The following is an 18,863-nucleotide window of genomic DNA, read 5'->3' as shown; positions in this document are numbered from 1 at the left end:
GTTCAACGGATTCTCCAAACACGGTCCCAAAACCTTCTATTGTCGACGGTGTCTAAAAAGGAGTAATTCCGAAGACATTATCAAAGACCACATGCGTGACTGTAATGTTCACCAACCACAACGCGTGGAGATGCCAACCAAAGAACCAATTTTAAAATTCAAAAATTTTGGTTGGAGTCAAATGGTAAATAATTTAATACTTCTTTTAAATTCGAAATATTTATTTATTTGTTTCATATAGGTTCCTTACACAATTTTCGCCGATTTTGAGTCGATAATGTCAAAAATAGCGACATGTTTGCCAGACGCAACATTATCATCGACCACGACCCTAGCCGTACATGTCACGTGTGGATTTTCATACGCAATTGTCAGACCCACTTGTACGTTTGATCACTTGAAATTCTTTTAATTCTTTATCTAATATTTATTTACTATGTAGGAAATCTCGTAAAGCACGAGACCTACAGGGGACAGACAAGACGGTGCGTTGAAGTTTTTGAATATGCTTTTGGACGAGTCTACGGCTATATCGGAAGCGTTGAAGGAAAACCTCTCCAAGCAACTTTCTGAAGCTGAAGAAACATCCTACCAAACCGCAACTCATTGTTAGGTCTGCGAAGAAGCATTCACGAAAACTTCAATTAAAACAAGTGACCATGACCATTATACAGGAGCGTATAGGGGCTGTGCGTGTCAGAACTGCAATTTGAAAATGAAGGCGCCAAAATTCATCCCGGTTTTCCTTCATAATCTGAGCAGGTAAATTAATTGTCTATATTTTTAAAAGTATTTTTACTTATGATATAAAGCATTTGTAGATATAACGCCCACCTCATTATGCAACAAATTGCAAAGATCAAAAATAAGAATACGGACTGTATCGCTACCAACAGCGAAACATACATTTCTTTCACCTTGGGTAAACTACGGTTTGTTGACAGCATCCGATTCTTGCCAGCTTCTCTCGAGACACTCGTCGGAAATTTATCGAAAGGTGGGGCTGACAAGTTTCCGCTCTTAAACTCGGTTTTCACGTCGGAAGAGGTTAATTTACTTCTGCGAAAAGGAGTTTATCCGTATTCCTACATGGATTCGGAAGATCGTTTTAAATAAACACAACTTCCACCTATCGAGTGTTTCTTCAACGATTTAACCGATGAGCCTCTCTGTGAAGCCGACTACGAGCATGCGAAAAACGTCTGGAAAACTTTCAACATCGGAAATTTGGGTATAAACACTATTAAAATAATAAATATGTGTAATCTTTAATTGAAACTTTTATTTTTAAAGGACGGTATAACGACATTTATGTTTTGTCTGGCACATTACTTCTGGCAGACGTCTTTCAAAATTTCCGTCAGATGTGCGTGAATTCGTATAGTCTAGACCCCGCACATTCGTACACAGGCCCGGGTTTTACGTGGCAAGCGGCCCTTTTTATGACGAAAGTGCGCTGGGACTTATTTCTAGATGAGGACATGCATTTGTTCATGGAAAAGGGTATTCGAGGTTGCGTAGCCATGATAAGCCATCGCTTCGCGCAGGCGAACAAGTATCTGGATACGTATAATCCGTCCAAGCTTGAGAGATATGTTATCTCGGTAAGAATAATCAAAATTTTGATAATAAATTTAATTATACAAAAAAATAATTATAATAAATTTAAAAAGAAGTATTTTAAAAATTTTATTAAAAAAATTAATTAAAAAATTAATTTTAATGATAATTTTAATCAACATACGCAAATAACTTATATGGAACAGTCATGTGCGACGCCTTACCCATGAAAAATTTCAAATGGATTGATCCGTCTAACAACAGTGAACTGGAAATTCTAAGATGTCTCGACGATGCTCCGGAAGGTTTTATTGTCGAAGTGGATCTAGAATATCCTAACGCTTTACACGATGATCATAATTGTTACCCGCTGGCACCTGAATCAATGTCAATTAAGCCCGAGGCATTATCCGACTATTCCAAATCGCAAATGACGAAATTGAAAATTCCAATCAAGGAAAGTTTGCCGAAATTGGTCCCTAATTTTTTCAATAAAGAACGATACGTAGTTCATTATCGAAACCTGAAATACTACGTAGAAAAGAGGCCTAAAATATCTAAAATTCATCGAATTTTGAAATTTGAGCAAGGAACCTGGTTGAAGTCTTACATCGACTTCAACACAGAGAAAAGAAAGATGGCGGCAAATGACTTTGAAAAGACCTATTCAAATTAATGAATAATGCAGTGTTTGGTAAGTAATTAAATTAAATTAACATTAACATTTTAAAATTTTTTTCAGGTATAACGATGGAAAACTTACGTTTACGTAAGGATTTCAAGTTAGTCACCACACCGGAAAAGGCGGTAAAGAAAGCTAGTTCCCCGGCGTTTGAGAAATTTACTATTTTTCAAAATGATCTCGCGGGAATTCATTCTACCAAGAAAAAGCTTATTCTTAACCGTCCTATATATACGGGTTTCGCTATTTTAGACCTATCGAAACTCCTGATGTACAGATTTCATTATGACGTCATTAAAAATCAGTACGGTGAAAAGGCTAAACAACTTGTTACCGACACCGGTAAGCACATAAATCTTCTAAGGTTATTTCGTAACATAACTAATAATGTATTCTATGTTTACAGACAGTCTCACGTATCAAATCGAAACCACTGATTTGTACGAAGATTTCGCCAAAAAGAAGGAAATGTATGATTTTTCTGGATACCCTAAAGATCATCCTCTGTTCGACGAAACCAACAAAAAGAGGCTAGGCAAATTTAAGGATGAGATGAACGGCACACCGATTGAAGAATTTTGCGGACTTTGACCTAAAATGTATTCAATTCTATCATCTAAACGCGAGAAAAAGACTTGCAAGGGTGTGTGTAAACGCGTTGTGCAGAAGCGCGTCCGTCACGCGGAGTATCGCGACTGTCTCCTAAACACTAAACTAATGGTCGCGGAAATGAAACGGATTGTTAGTAATAAACATATTGTGACAACCGTGCGCCAGAACAAATTGTGTTTGAACCCCTGTGATGACAAACGTTTTATTTTAGACGATGGTATCGCAACTTTAGCCCATGGGCATTATAAAACCAAATAAAATATTTTTATAACAAATTTATTGAGTATTTCTTATACATGAATTCAGATATCATACGATCGTTTAAATTTTTGTTTTCAGAAAATCTTTCCAATATACTAAACAATTTTATTCCCCGACACAAGTTAATAGCAAAATAAACGCAATAACCACTGCAAGTCTTACTAGAATTTCCTTGTAATTGAACAGAATTATACGTTACAGTTATGCTCTTTCGCTCTATAAAATAGTTAAATTTAAACAAATCAGGGCTGTTCCCGAAACTCTCGAAGAATGTACAGTTGAGTGACCTTGAGATATATATCAAACACCAATGTTCTCCTACCCCATTGGACGTATCAGTGTTCACGATGTAAAGTGAAGCGTACGTTTTCACATTCTTGGGAAGTTTATCGGCAGGGAAGACTCCTCTGAACAAATATTTGGTATACGGGTCATTCTTGAGTATGATTTCAAGTTGTTGCGAGTCCATTACGAACTTTGATCATATAAAACTACTCTGCTCTTGTCGATCTCGACCAAAGATTGATATTCGGAATAGTAAATCACGCTAACTGTTGACGGCAACGATTCTCCTAATATTAATACGAGACGAACACTACCGTTCTTTACGAGGTTGAAACAGTCAGTTGAACTTCCGTTGAGATCGGGAGTTAAGTCAAATACGAATAGTGCGTTTCCATTGGCGAATTCATCATGGTCGATGAAATTTCCTTCGTCAATATTCCATTGACCAGTTTGAAGAAAGAGATTAGCGTATGATCACATAAACAACTTATCTTTGAAATTTGGATTTAATGGTTTTGCCGGGACACTACTACCATCAAGGCTTAGGGCGATTTGAGTTAACGAAAAATATTTAAAATTAAAAGGCGACATTTGGTAGTCCCCCAAATACGCATTCTGGTCTACAAATCCGATCACGACCTTACTCGGTATTTGACCATTATATAAGTTGTTTTTGACACATATTTTGTTCCCTTTGGAAATTGAAAATGAATTACATTCCGTACGGGTGTTAGGATATTTCATTGTTGCCAGTTCCAAAGTTTTAGCGTGGGATAACATAATCTCTGGCGTCAATCTAACTTTTCTGACAAACATTGATGCGTGTGTGAAAATGACTTTGCATTTTTCACCGTCTGTGTGTAAACAAAACTCGTTTGAGCTTTTGATAAACTTGAAATTTAGGTTTATCAGGTTAGGAATAAGTCGATTTTGTTGACAAATATCGGCTCGTTCAACTCCTATCATGTCAATAACAACTTCTTGAGCAAATTTTGCACGTTTCTTAAATCCGTCGTTATTGGAAAATTCGTCAAATTTCCCAGCTTTGTCTTTATAGAATAGAGAAGCAGTTAAGAAACTTTACTTGGCTGGCCCCCCATATGTCAAGAGCGTTTGAATCATGCTCTTGTAAGGGTACTGTTGAGGGCATGACGTTACTGATCTGTCACCCAATGATACGTGAACTTCGCCAACGAGACTATGTAAAAACAAATTTTCTGGACCAACTTTGTCCGCAGGAGTTGTGGTTTTAGATACAGCGTCGTAAATATCGGGTTTTGGTAGAGTTCTATCTGCTTTCACAATTTTCACTTGAACTTGAAGTAAAGTATTTTTCAAATCAATGTACACAGTCCTGATCAAAAGTTTCTGGTCGTTTTTGTTTGGCAGTCAATTTGTTTCTATTTTAGGTAGAGAGCCGAGTGTGGACTTCACGGAAAGATTACCCTCACGAAAATATTATGCCGTTTGCGATAATGCGCTACCACTAGTAGGGCACAACCCATACCAGAAATAGTAAAACCCCTCCGAAATGGCGTCACGAAACAATTAGTATAATTTGTCGTGTTTACGCTCGTTCGACGCGTTATCCTATTTAAAAACCAAATCTGTGTTCACTTTTCTAATCGGAATTGTGGTTGAAAAGTTATTGAAGAAATAGTGACGACGTAAAACAAGAAAATTTACCCTAATTTGGTTTTCAAGTGAAATAAAAGCAAACGTGAAAGTAGTAATATTTGAAATAATGTCGCGCGAGACCATTTATTTTTTTTCCTTCACCCCAATTGCTGGCTTTAACGCGTATTTATTTCATTCAAATCAAAAGGCCACGTCAGCGTCAAACTATTATTTTGCGAAAAATGGCTGATCGAATTGCAGTTCGTCATCCACACCGCCAGACTCGCGACGGCGGCGCTAGAAAGACTTAGTGCTATCCACGGTTTTAGGGTGGATTTCTTTAAGCTAATTTCGAGTAATATAAACACAACGATTGAAGTCTTGTTAAATTAGATCATGAATTGTCCTTCCAAAGGCTGCGATATGAACCCCATCGAAAATCTGTGGGCGGAAATGGTTCGAATCGTGGACCATACAAACGTAAGGAACGCTGTGGAGCTGTTACAAGCGGTGCAGAATGCTTGGCGTGACTTGAAACTCAACGTGGAGCTATTTCAGTCGTATCAATGCCAGAGAGAATGAGAGAGGTTGTTGGCAACGATGGATATTGGTCCCATTATTAGTTGTAGTCGATTTTATGGGAATTGAAAAACATTTATTCGTATTTACCAAATTGAATCGATTTGATCCAAATTTATTTTAGTTTATCTAATTTAGTATAATTTAAAAATTTTAAAGGGAATTTAGCGCATATTACTCTCATTTAACTTCATTTATTCGTATTTACCCAATTTATTGGAGTTTGTCTAATTTAGTATCATTTAAACAAACTTTACTTGACTTGGACATTTTACTCTCATATATCTTAATTTATTTTAATTTATTCCCATTTAATGGAGGTTATCCACTTTAGGTTCACTTGAAAAATTTACTTGTTTTTCCTAAATATTGCTTTAATTTATCTTAGCTTATAAATATCTGAAATTACTCGTATTTACCCAAAATATTTAAGTTTGTCTAATTTAGTATAATTTAACCAACTTTACTTGATTTTAGAGTATATAACTCTCATTTATCTTAATTTATTCATATTTAACCATTTTAATTGTATTTCACCGATTTATTTGTATTTCCCCAATGCATTCGTATTTATCTAATTTAGTTATATCTCATTTATCTTAATTTAGTTATATCTCATCTATCTTAATTTATTCATATTTAACCATTTTATTTTGTATTTAACCGATTTATTTGTATTTACCCCATTTATTTGTATTTCCCCAATGCATTCGTATTTATCCAATTTAGTCAGATTTCACTCAATAAACTTGGATTTAACAAATTTCAATATAATTCCAAACATTTCATTTATCTTACATATTTTCTAACAGTTAGTCTCATTATAGCCCAATTTTAGCTACTTTGCAGTCAAATTGCAATCCATTTAGAGTTGCAGTCATCCCTCTGCAGTTATTTGGAAACCCGCTTCTCATATAGTGGTTTATGACAATTAGTTTGAAGTCCCGCTTCAGTAACTTTGTAATACAGAATGTTGCATAATAACGATATATAGTGTTTCGATATTAGAATCACTTAGTATTGTCTTACCACTCAGGAAATATTAAACATTTTCTACATGGCCATCATTTCAAGATTTTTCAGGAGGAGGCAAAACTCGAGTGTCCCGGGGTTTGGTGGCGGGAGCCCGCAGCGCCCCGGAAAATACGTCTTTAAAGGCAAAGAACGCTTTAAATTAAATGTGTTTTTTTTTTCGAATTTATTCTAAATAGTTTTGGCGCCAATACATGAAATTATAGAGGAAGTTTCTAACGCAAATTTCTTCGTCAACATTTTTTAATAATAAATATTTAGAGGGGAAATGCCCTTTGCCAATCCAAATGGCGACCCTGATTTTCTATAAATACTGAAGTGGTGAATTATCCGTAATTACTTAATTTATTTCATATTCACCCGAATGCATTCGTATTTACTTAATTTATTTCCTATTCACCCAATTGAGTGAATGCGAATATTCGCATTCACTCAATTTTATCGATATTTACCCAATTTAAAAGAGCTTGTCCAATTTAGCTTCATTTACCCAACTTTATTGGCTTTTAACATAAATTATTCTCATATGTGCCCAATTTAATGAAGTTTGTCCAAATTTAAATTAACCAACAAAACTTTATATATATATATATATATATTACTTTCATTTATCCATCATTATTCACAGTTATCGGAAATTAATCGATTTGACCCAATATATTTGAGTTTGTTCAACTTAGTATAATTAAACTAACTTTAAGGGATTTTAGCGAATATTGTTCTCATTCGTTTGTATTTACCCAATTTATTCATATTTACCCAATGCACTCGCGTTTACCCAATTTATTAATAAATTGGGTATATAATTAATTTGGTTATAGATATATAATTAATTGAGTTAATCCAGATTAATCTAATTTCAAGAAACTTTTATTTAATACATTTTCATATAATTTTACCCATATCCTTGATCTCACTTTTTAAAAGAGCTGTTATTTACCAAATAATTAGCAAATTCATCCAAAAGAAATTAATTTTCAGAAAAATACACAAGTTTACTCAATTTCATATTTTTTAAATTTTTTTTTAATTTTAGAATATTATCCACATTTTTGATTTTTCCATGTTAAATTGCACAATAAATATAAATTTTTTGTTTTCAAAAACATTTTAGGTTGCCATGGCAAAACTATTAAACGTTTATTACCAACTGACACCCGGTCATTCGCAATTAAGTGGAAATTGTATTATACACAATTCTATGACCTTTCTGACGCCAGCAATTGGGGTGAAGGAAAAAAAATAAATGGTCTCGCGCGATATTATTTCAAATATTACTACTTTCACGTTTGCTTTTATTTCACTTGAAAACCAAATTAGGGTAAATTTTCGTGTTTTACGTCGTCACTATTTCTTCAATAACTTTTCAACCACAATACCGATTAGAAAAGTGAACACAGATTTGGTTTTTAAATAGGATAACGCGTCGAACGAGCGTAAACACGACAAATTATACTAATTGTTTCGTGACGCCATTTCGGAGGGGTTTTACTATTTCCGGTATGGGTTGTGCCCTACTAGTGGTACCGCATTATCGCAAACGGCATAATATTTTCGTGAGGGTATTCTTTCCGTGAAGCCCTCACTCGCCTCTCTACCTAAAATAGAAACAAATTGACTGCCAAACAAAAACGGCCAGAAACGTTTGATCAGGACTGTACGTCTCCGAGTTTCCAGCGATACTAAAGATAATTGCTTGGTTTTCATTTATGTTCGATGTTGTATTATATTCAACCCATTGACTTATGCCAGTTTGAGTATAAGGTACGTGGAATAAATCGAGTTCCGAGCTAATGCTGTTCTGCGAACTGGGGTGGGCTAACGACATTGTTCAATGATTACGAGAATATATCAGACTGAAGCAGAGAAAGTCTTTTCTTCTTCCTGGTTCGAACTGAACTGATGATGGGAGACGTTTTTCGTTTCCTTATACGTCCATTTCCACTAAGTTTAGTCACTGCTTCGGCGGCTCTTCTAGTTTCTTTCCCCGCCTCTTTCCCCCGAGATTTTAACGCGTCTTTAATAGACACACCACTCGAGATGTCGGAAGCAATTTGTGCTCCGGTATTTAAAAATTTTCGACCGAGGAATGTGGCACCTTTTTTGAGTAAAGGCATAGCTGACCGAAATGCCGAGGCTAATATATTTCCAAGACCATATCCTCTTTGCACGGCTGCTCCACGGTATACCGGAATCGATCCGTGTCCAATTTGATTTAAGTAATAGTTATTATAATCGTTTACGGAAACGTGATCTAGATTACGTGGAGACATCTTTCTCCTTTGACTCGCTAACCACAAATGAACGGAAGAAAGATTTTGAACCTGATTTTATAGATAAACCCATGTTCTTCGGGGTTTAAAATGAAGAGTGACGTGAACTTTTCCTCGTTCGAAATGTACAGGCTGACCCATTTCACTGATAATATTAATTTCAATGGTTTGAAAATTGTTATGCGCTATAGGCATATAATGAGGTCTGCAAAACTTCTTCTCAACAGTGTCTCCGTCTTTTCCTTGAATACTTATAATACGTAATAAGGGAACATCTGAATCTCCAACCGATCGACTTTGTATGACATCGGAGTTTATGAACAGAGAATGTAACCCAGCGTCCATATCACAGCTGAAAGGCGCCGTCATGGAAGTCACTACAGTTACATCTTTGCCTGGAATTCTCGTGAATCCTAATATGATGGTGATTTCATGTGGTATGTAAACTTGGTTCAGTCCTTTAATTTCGGCTTACAACCGTCGATTAGGTTTGTTGTAATAAAACTCGACCCTTGAGTTAATTTTTTGTCCGTCATCGTCGAGTGACATAATCACTAGTAATTCTTCGGCAGAGCCGAAATATCAGGGAGGTATAGGTATGCTTATATCACGCATTTCCTCTTCGAGATCTCTCTTCACAAAATTTTCGGGGTTCTTTGCTGTCTTCTTGATTGACTGTGTTTTAGTCTTCTTGGGTGACTGGGTGTAGGTTCTTCCAGGGAGTCTATAGTACCTTCTACAGTATTCCAAATCCGAACTAAACATTCTTCATTAACGTTATTCCACGTTCTTGGATAATTTATTTCGGCTAGTCCAACTTCGTACGCTCCCTCTAGTTTCATTGGTTCCGGTAAATACGTCCTGAACTTGCTTATAGTGTTGCTCCTGAAATAACTTATAGACGAATCCGACGGTAACGTTATATAGAAACTCATAGTACAACAATTTCTTGCACCCAAGAGTCAAAATCTGAACTGTAACCACGCCAACGTACTAAAAGCTCTTTCGTTCCGTCGGGTTTAGTCCTTTTTCCCAAAACTTTATCTATTTTAAACAAACAGTTGTCGAGGTCTTTCCCGATTTTCTGTATTTCCTCCTTGTAGAACACACCCGAAATGAGCTCAGTTTTTAAATCCTCCAGTTTATATACTGGAGGGTCTCTCGGTAAGCGCTTCACTACTTTGAATATTTCCTCGGTATAATTTGCTTTGTAACCCTTTTCGAACGTGGTTTTATTCTTGCTTATACGAACCAAGTCACCTATTTCAAAAGGGAACGAGACTGGAGGTGAAAAATTGACTTTCCCGTATAGGTTCTCCCACACTTGTTTCGAATTTTCATTCTTCACTTCAACGGGTTTGCATTTAATAGATTTGTGGTAATTGTTATTATAAGCTTCCAATAAATCTGGTAAAACGTCGATATATTTGTGCGTATCTTTATCCGTAAAATATTGGTACATTCGAGACTTCAATGTTCGATTGAATCTTTCTAGAATACTAGATTTTACTTCGGAGTGCGTTGCGAAAAACTTGATACCTCTACGTTTTAATACACCTTGAACTTCTTTGCATAGAAACTTGTTACCGTGATCAGTCTGTACAACTTTCGGCTGTCAACCTGATTCTAAAATAGATTTGAATGACTTTACCATAGTAGATCCTTTCTTATCCTTGGTAGCCACAGCGAATGCGTATTTGCTAAATACATCGATACAACATAAGATACATCGGTATCCAAGATTATGGTTTTTGATATCTTTCATGTCTGCCAGATCAAGTTGCCATTGTTCATCTATCCCATACACTATCGCCTTGTTTCTTCTGAAATTGCGTCTCACTGGTCTGTGAAACGTGTACGTAACATGTCGTTTTAAAAATGATCCCACGCCGTTTATGGTCACTTTAATACCCTCCGTCCGGGCAGCCCGATAAAGACCACGAATGCCTCCGTAACTACCGGCGTCCTTTACATTGAAGTATATTTTTTCTAGCTTATCCATTCATCGTACAGTTCATTTTCCGTTCGTGATACCAGTACTCGAACTCAAATAGTTCAAAAACGATAATAATAAATAATAACAAAAACGCAGTAATAACTTTGGGTGATTTTAAGTACGATATCGATAAAGAGGTTATCAACCCAGACGGAGTAGGATCGATGCCTCCTTCCATGTTGAGGTGTAATTCGAGAATGAAAGAACTGATACCTGATGTATGATTATATTCTTTATTTAAAATTTATCCAACTCAATAATCCATTGCCATACATTGATTCGGGATTTGGGGGTAAATAATCTGAATCATCGTACACCGTATCTGGTAGATCGTTAGAAATAATAGGTACATTATCAATGGGGGATTCAAAGGGGAATTTATTTTTTACAAGTGATTTTGGTACATTTTCCTTTGACAGCAATTTATAAAAGTTATCTAATCCAACAATTTCATGTTTTGGTTTAGTTTTGTATCCTTTAACTGATTCGTGTAAAATGTCCATGATATTAGATCTAACTATACGGCGTCCTTTATAAATAAGTTCACCATTGGTAGACCATTCAATTTTACTGTTTCTTTCGATCCACTTGTACAAAGCAATGACGGGTTTTAGATGTGAATCTGGTATCGCGATAGCTATTTCCGAATACCAGTCTTTCTTTCTTTTCGGTTCTTCAACGAGTTTCGCCTTCTTAGTTCTTTTGTTTCGTTGTAATAAATGGTTGTACAACTCCACTTTTTGTGACTGATTAAGTTTCTGATTATTTAAAACAGTTTTCGTATCCAAGTTTTCGTCAAGTTTTGGTTGCGAATTAAGTCGTCGATAAACGTCTTCGGGAACTAGTATCATCTTTCTAGCCATTTTTGATAGCTCTACTTATAGCCGCGCCTGCCACACTGCTCACAATTGAAAGAGGTGTTGCTAAGAGTAACGGTAAAAATCCTCCCTTCTGTATTAGAATCTTTTTTCGTTTTGCGATTGTATTAGGTTTAGATATCTTTCGCAAAATATGACAATGTCGCTTCAATCGCTTCTTATGATCATCTGACAGTTTCACATTGCCACGCAGAACATTTATAGAACATTCCACAATAACTTTAATCGCGTCGTTATTAGCATATTTGATGGCGGCATTTCTTTGACACGAATTACACTTAGACAGATATTTTAAAAACTCCTTATGGTTATGAATAGGGCTTCTAACGATGATCTGAATAAGGCTACCTGTTCCTTTTTTAATCTGACCTGCGGCAATCTAGTTTTGTTATCTCGTTTCGGCAACCGACGAGGCCACAGATATAGAAAGCAGTTATTTTATCTGATAAGCGCGTAGATATCTGTCTATATGATGTCTACTTTCCGACATCTAGTTGAATGTTTTTATTCTTTTAAATTTTTGTATAGCAACAAAAACAAATGGCTTAGTTCCAAGAAGTCAATATAAAGATACAGGGTGTCCACTTAAAAACGATCCAGGGCGAATATCTCAGAAACCGTTTTCTCTAGGAATTTGAAATTTATATGTTACGTAGCTCGTGCAGGGGACCAAAGAAGAATGATAACCTCGATGACCTTAAACCATGTCTTCAAGGTCATCCAAAAACTATCTCGAAAACCATAAGTGTTAGAAAGTTGGTTTCAATTAGAAAAGTGTTGCCCGTCACGTTTTATGCCTACATAGCGTGAACATGATCGGATTCGACCAATAGTAAGTCGAGAAAATTTTTTACCAAAATCACAAATGTCGTAAAAGGGAAAATTGCAAGACAGCGCTAATAACTAAAAAACAAGTCGTGCTACATTATCGAAATTTGCTAGACAATCGCATCATGGTAGGATATTTTAATATTTGAAAAATTGTATGACCTTGAACCATTGTCTTCAAGGTCATACTAAAATTATCTCGATAACCATTACGTTTGGAGCAAAAATTCCAATTAGAAAGTTTTTCTTCGTCACATTTTATGTATTAATAACTTTAAATTATAATTTCTAATTGGAATTTTTGATCTAAACCTAATGGTTCGCGAGATAATTTTAGTATGACCTTGAAGAAATGGTTCAAGGCCGTACAATTTTCCTAATATTAAAATATCCTACCATAATGCGATTGTCTAGCAAATTTCGATAATGTAGCACGAATTGTTTTGGAGTTATTAGCGCTGTCTTGCAATTTTCCCTTTTACGACCTTTGTGATTTTGGTACCAATTTTCTCGACTTACTATTGGTCGAATCCGATCATGTTCACGCTATGTAGGCATAAAACGTGACGGGGAACACGTTTCTAATTGGAACCAACTTTCTAACACTTACGGTTCTCGAGATAGTTTTTGGATGACCTTGAAGATATGGTTCAAGGTCATCGAGGTTATCATTCTTCTTTGGCCCCCTGCACGTGCTACGTAACATAAAAAAAAATTTAAATTGCTAGAGAAAACGGTTTCTGAGATATTCGCCCTGGATCGTTTTTTAGTGGACACCCTGTATACTAAAAAAGTATATCCGCCGTTATCGCGGGTTAAAGATACAATTTAAAAACAGATCAACCCGTGAAAGTCATATAGCAAAAAATCTGTTATCCGCTAAAGGTATCGGATTAAAAATGATCCAGTAAAGCATCAGACAGCAGATCAGCGTTAGAAGCCCTAGTTATGAATTATCTTCATTTTAGGATAAAAACGGCAGCCTCTTCTCCTGGTATAAGTCCGGTTCGTAGTCTGCGATCATCTGACGTAGTTGGTTTCAAATCCACCCATAAATACCCAAAGTCTCTAGCGATTGCTTGATGAAAGGCGTCGATGAGGTATTTACTGTTAGTTGGGGAAATCTGTCTAGCCAAATGAAATATCGCCGATTTGTCACGTGGTGTCTTGAAAATTATCAGATAGTGCGCGTTTAAATTTAACGTTCTAATTTCCTTCCCAGGATAATACAAATTTTACATAAGTACAAAAACCGACGTGTTTTTATGATGAGAACCTCTTATAAACAAATTCGTGACATCCTTGTTATTTGATATTTCACAAAGTAAATCATCAAGAATAACCAAATTCTTGACATTTGGGTCTAAAATTTTAACGTCTAATAACCCTTCGTGAAATACAACTGTGGGTGTATCATCTATTACCGAATTAAACAGTTTGGGTTGATATTCCGTATAGCACCGTATAATTATCTCTGGTGGGGGTGATATTTGATAAGACTAGCCATGAAAAAGGATTTCCCAGACTGTGTCGCACCCGCGATCAGAGCGTTAAAAGGATGTTGCAACCTGAAATCCATTTTAAAGAATGACACATTTTTCCCAAATAAAATAGTTTTTATTCACAAAAGTTGTTTAGCGTTACAAACTATTCTAGCGACCATACATTTACAAAATTCTTCATTTAAAAAGGTTTTTAAAGTAAATATTTTATAAATCTCAATGTAGTCAAGATTTCTTATCGCAGTGTCGTAGTTCATTTCAACACGCAACGCATATCCCAGTCTTCTAGACAGTTGTGTTGAGTCTGTGACGGATGGTCCAACCGTAGCAACACTGGCGGATATTAACACGCAACTGTTCCAAAATACTGTCCTTTAAAAGGTCATATATCCTTTTTGCTTCATTTAGGTATGTTACAACGTCTTTATACATATCCATTAGCACTTTAGTGAGAGCGTAACCAATGGCGAAACCCTTCTTGGTTGGGAAAAACTTGCCGTAAAATTCACCGTACCCCGGAACCATCTCCCGGATATCCCAAATTTTTTCGATTCTGATACGTTCGTAGTTCAACACGTTTCGTCTCGGAACCGCTGAAAAAGCACGATGATCCTGGAGCATCATCCTTCTCGAAGAAAGCTAGTATTTCATCCTTCTTTCGGTATAACTCATGAAAATCGGCTTCGTCTAAGGTGATTCCCGTGGAACTATCTCGGAGTCCTAGACGTACATCTAGTGTAGACGTAATCTCGATGAATTTCTCTGAACTTGGGCAAACATTCTATGAAAATTTATATGTTTTACTAAGTTATATGTTACTAAGTAAAACAAAACTAATATACTTACATAGATGATTTCGTGTTGATACTTGCTCCTCAGAATGTTCTTTTACCAAGATCCCACCCATATTTACACTATAACATTTCGGTGGAGATGTAACATTGCTAGTATTATGTGTGTTAATTGTTGTCAAATTAAACTCATATTGAATAAAATATCTAAGCTTTATTGTCATGACTGATGTGTTCAACGTCGAGCAGGGACTGGGGTCAGCCCCGGGGGGGGGAAGGGATCAACTTAGGAGAGCGAAAGGGTGCGCCCTCTATTAGTGACCTCTGCTCGAGATTACAAGGTAATAAAATCAATTAAAACATATATACATATATAACATGCTCCTTTTTTTTTAATCATCATCTTTTCCAAATCGCTTTGGTGGATGGATGTTTGTTCTGGATCTGGTTGATTTCAGTCCGTGCCCCAAGCGTGCTGACTGTGCCTCTTGTAGACGAGGAACTTATTGAGGCATTGGGGAGTTCCCTTTTGTGATATTGTCTGGCATCGATAAACGAGCTGAAGCAGATTTTGATGAACTTATCCCAGGCTGTACTCGGTCGTACATACTACAGTGATCTTCCTGTGAATGACGTACCGGGGAGATATGTGATGATGTGGCTGCAATGTTTTCTCGCAATGGTGATGGTGGGTAAATTAAGTCTCCCATTCTCCTCAAGGATAGTGGAGACTCAAATTCTTCCTGCGGCTCAGTACCTTTTGACTCTCTTGCCCTTCTCTCATTTGCTTCTTGGGACTGATTTTGGCATCCGGTTTCATCACTACCAGGCAGTCTTTTCCATTCTTGTGGGACAATGTACGTTTCTGGAGGAAAATCTGATATGAAATTTCTGATTGGTGGCTGATGCTGCTTGGCCTTCTCATCTTGAATAGTACGCTTATGCATTGCATTCTCTGGTGATATATTCTGCTTTACTGAATAATCAAATCTCAGCTGTTCTCTGGTACGGCGGAATATTTTTCCTTCCGGTGTTTGAATCCAATAAGAATGTGGCTCCTTAGCTTTATCCACCACGATTGCTCGCTTCCACGCTCTAGGCCCCGTGATGTACGACACTGGGGATTTTATTGTCAGCTCCTGTGGCTTCATGGGCTTTCTGTTTGCGTGTTGTAATCTCATTGTTTGTTGGCGTTGATGTAACGTTTCTTTAATTCTTCTGATGGGGTAATTCGGCTGCAGTGATTTTGCCGATACCGTAAATGGGGTGCGGATGCGTCGGCCCATTAGCATTTCTGCTGGAGATGTAAGTGGACCAATGGGGGTAGCACGATACTCCATCAGGACAAACTGGAGATCCCGGCCATCATGCTTTGCCTTGGCTGCCAGATTTTTAATAGTTTGCACTGTCCTCTCGGTTAGGCCGTTGGTCTTCGGGTGATATGGACTCGCTGTCGTGTGTTGGACACCCCACTGTTTCAGAAATTGTTTGAAATCGTACGAATTATACGGAGGGCCATTGTCCGATATCAAGGTTTGCGGAGCCCCATATCGCGCGAAATGAGGATTTAGAAAGTTTATAAGTGCCCGCGCATTCGTGGTTGTTAGGATCTTTGCCTCGACGAATTTGGAGAAGTAGTCGATTAGAAGAACTACATTGTTGTTATTTAAATGGAATAGGTCCGACCCTACAACCTCCCATGGACGTGATGGTACGGGCAAGAGATGTAGCGGAGGCTGGGAATTCGCCCGATCTCGTGTACGGCATATTTCACATTGCCTAATAAATTCGGTTATTTCCTTCGACATCTCCGGCCAGTAAACCTGTTGCTTAGCTCTCGCTATACAAGCCACGACCCCTTGATGAATTACGTGTATTTGCTTGAGTGCTTGTGTTCTTAGTTGCGAGGGAATAAACAGCCTTTCACCGCGATAGATGAGTCCTTGTTCCTCATGGAGTTCTTCTTGGATTGCCCAGAGTGGTCTTATCTCTTTGTGACAGCTGTTATATGATTTGGGCCAGCCTTCCTTAATGCAACGTAGCGCTAATTGACTGACTGGATCTTTGCTTAATGCTTCCTTCATTTCGGTAATTTTGTGGTCTGCCAACACTGAGAGAGCATGCACGACAACGTTGGGCCCTTCTAGCTCCGGCGTGCTAATAGCCATGTCTTCTAATGGAGCTCTCGAAAGAGTATCTGCCACGTACATTTTGGCTCCGGGTACATAAGTCACCGTAAGACGATATCGCAGCAGTCGCAGCACCATTCTTTGGAGTCGGGGGGATAGTAGGTGCATGGGTTTGTTTACAATTGAAACCAAAGGACGATGGTCCGTTTCGACCGTGAACTTGGAGCCTGTGATATAGTAATGGAAGCGTTCGCACGCGTAGACCATTCCCAACAGTTCTCCCTCAATTGGGGCAAAGTTCTTTTGGGTGTCCGTGAAAGACGTAGAGGCGTATTCAATCGGGCGCCCCGCTTGCAGAAGGACAGCCCAAACGCCTTTTTGACTATTGTCAACTGAAATTGTGCAATGTAACTGCGGGTTAAACAGAGTAAGAACCGGTGTACGACTCAACAAGTCTTTAATTTGCTGAAATAATTGGTCATGGTTGGCATCCCAGGAAAAAGGAGAGTCTTTTTTTAGTAAAGCGCGCAACGGCGCTGACAACGTTGAATACTGAGGCAAAAATTTTGCCACAAAATTTGCCATACCAAGGAAACGTTGCAGGGAGGCTCTGTCGGTAGGAGGAGGTAATTCTGTTATGGACTTGACTTTCGCAGGGTCGATCTCCAGGGCATCCGGACTGATTACATGTCCTAGATAACGTACTTGCTTCTGTGCCAGTTGCATCTTATTTGTGCTGAAGGTTAATCCGTTTTGACGGGCTCTGTCTAAAATGGTGACCAATAATTGATTATGTGCCGGTACACCTTTTGTGCCAATTAGAAAGTCGTCCGTTGATATGTGCGTGGTAGGGAACTGTGCCGGAGGGTAAATCGAATGCATTATTCGTTGGAAAATTGACGATGATGTACATACTCCCAATGCAAGTCGCAGAAAACGAAACCGTCCCCATGGAGTGGCGAATGTACATAATTTTGAGCTCGGTTCATCCAATTCCACCTGCCAGAAGGCACTTTGGGCATCTAAAACTGTAAAAGTATCCAAATCATGCAGGCTGGCAAATATATCTTGAGCTGTTGGGGCTGGATATGGCTCTAATCGAATTGCTTTATTCAACTCTCGAGGATCCAATACGATCCGCAAGGATCCATTCGGCTTTGTTATTATTAACATCCTATGTACCCAGTCAGTGGGTTCTGACACTGGTGCAATAATTCCATTTGCCTGCAAATATGCCAGCTCCTTTTGAACTGCGGACGATATCGCAGCAGTCGCAGCACCATTCTTTGGAGTCGGGGGGATAGTAGGTGCATGGGTTTGTTTACAATTGAAACCAAAGGACGATGGTCCGTTTCGACCGTGAACTTGGAGCCTGTGATATAGTAATGGAAGCGTTCGCACGCGTAGACCATTCCCAACAGTTCTCCCTCAATTGGGGCAAAGTTCTTTTGGGTGTCCGTGAAAGACGTAGAGGCGTATTCAATCGGGCGCCCCGCTTGCAGAAGGACAGCCCAAACGCCTTTTTGACTATTGTCAACTGAAATTGTGCAATGTAACTGCGGGTTAAACAGAGTAAGAACCGGTGTACGACTCAACAAGTCTTTAATTTGCTGAAATAATTGGTCATGGTTGGCATCCCAGGAAAAAGGAGAGTCTTTTTTTAGTAAAGCGCGCAACGGCGCTGACAACGTTGAATACTGAGGCAAAAATTTTGCGACAAAATTTGCCATACCAAGGAAACGTTGCAGGGAGGCTCTGTCGGTAGGAGGAGGTAATTCTGTTATGGACTTGACTTTCGCAGGGTCGATCTCCAGGGCATCCGGACTGATTACATGTCC

Source organism: Leiobunum rupestre, chromosome 8, assembly GCF_980474605.1.
Source record: "Leiobunum rupestre chromosome 8, qqLeiRupe1.1.hap1, whole genome shotgun sequence".
NCBI lineage: Eukaryota > Metazoa > Arthropoda > Arachnida > Opiliones > Sclerosomatidae > Leiobunum > Leiobunum rupestre.
Note: the sequence above shows the minus strand (reverse complement) of the source record.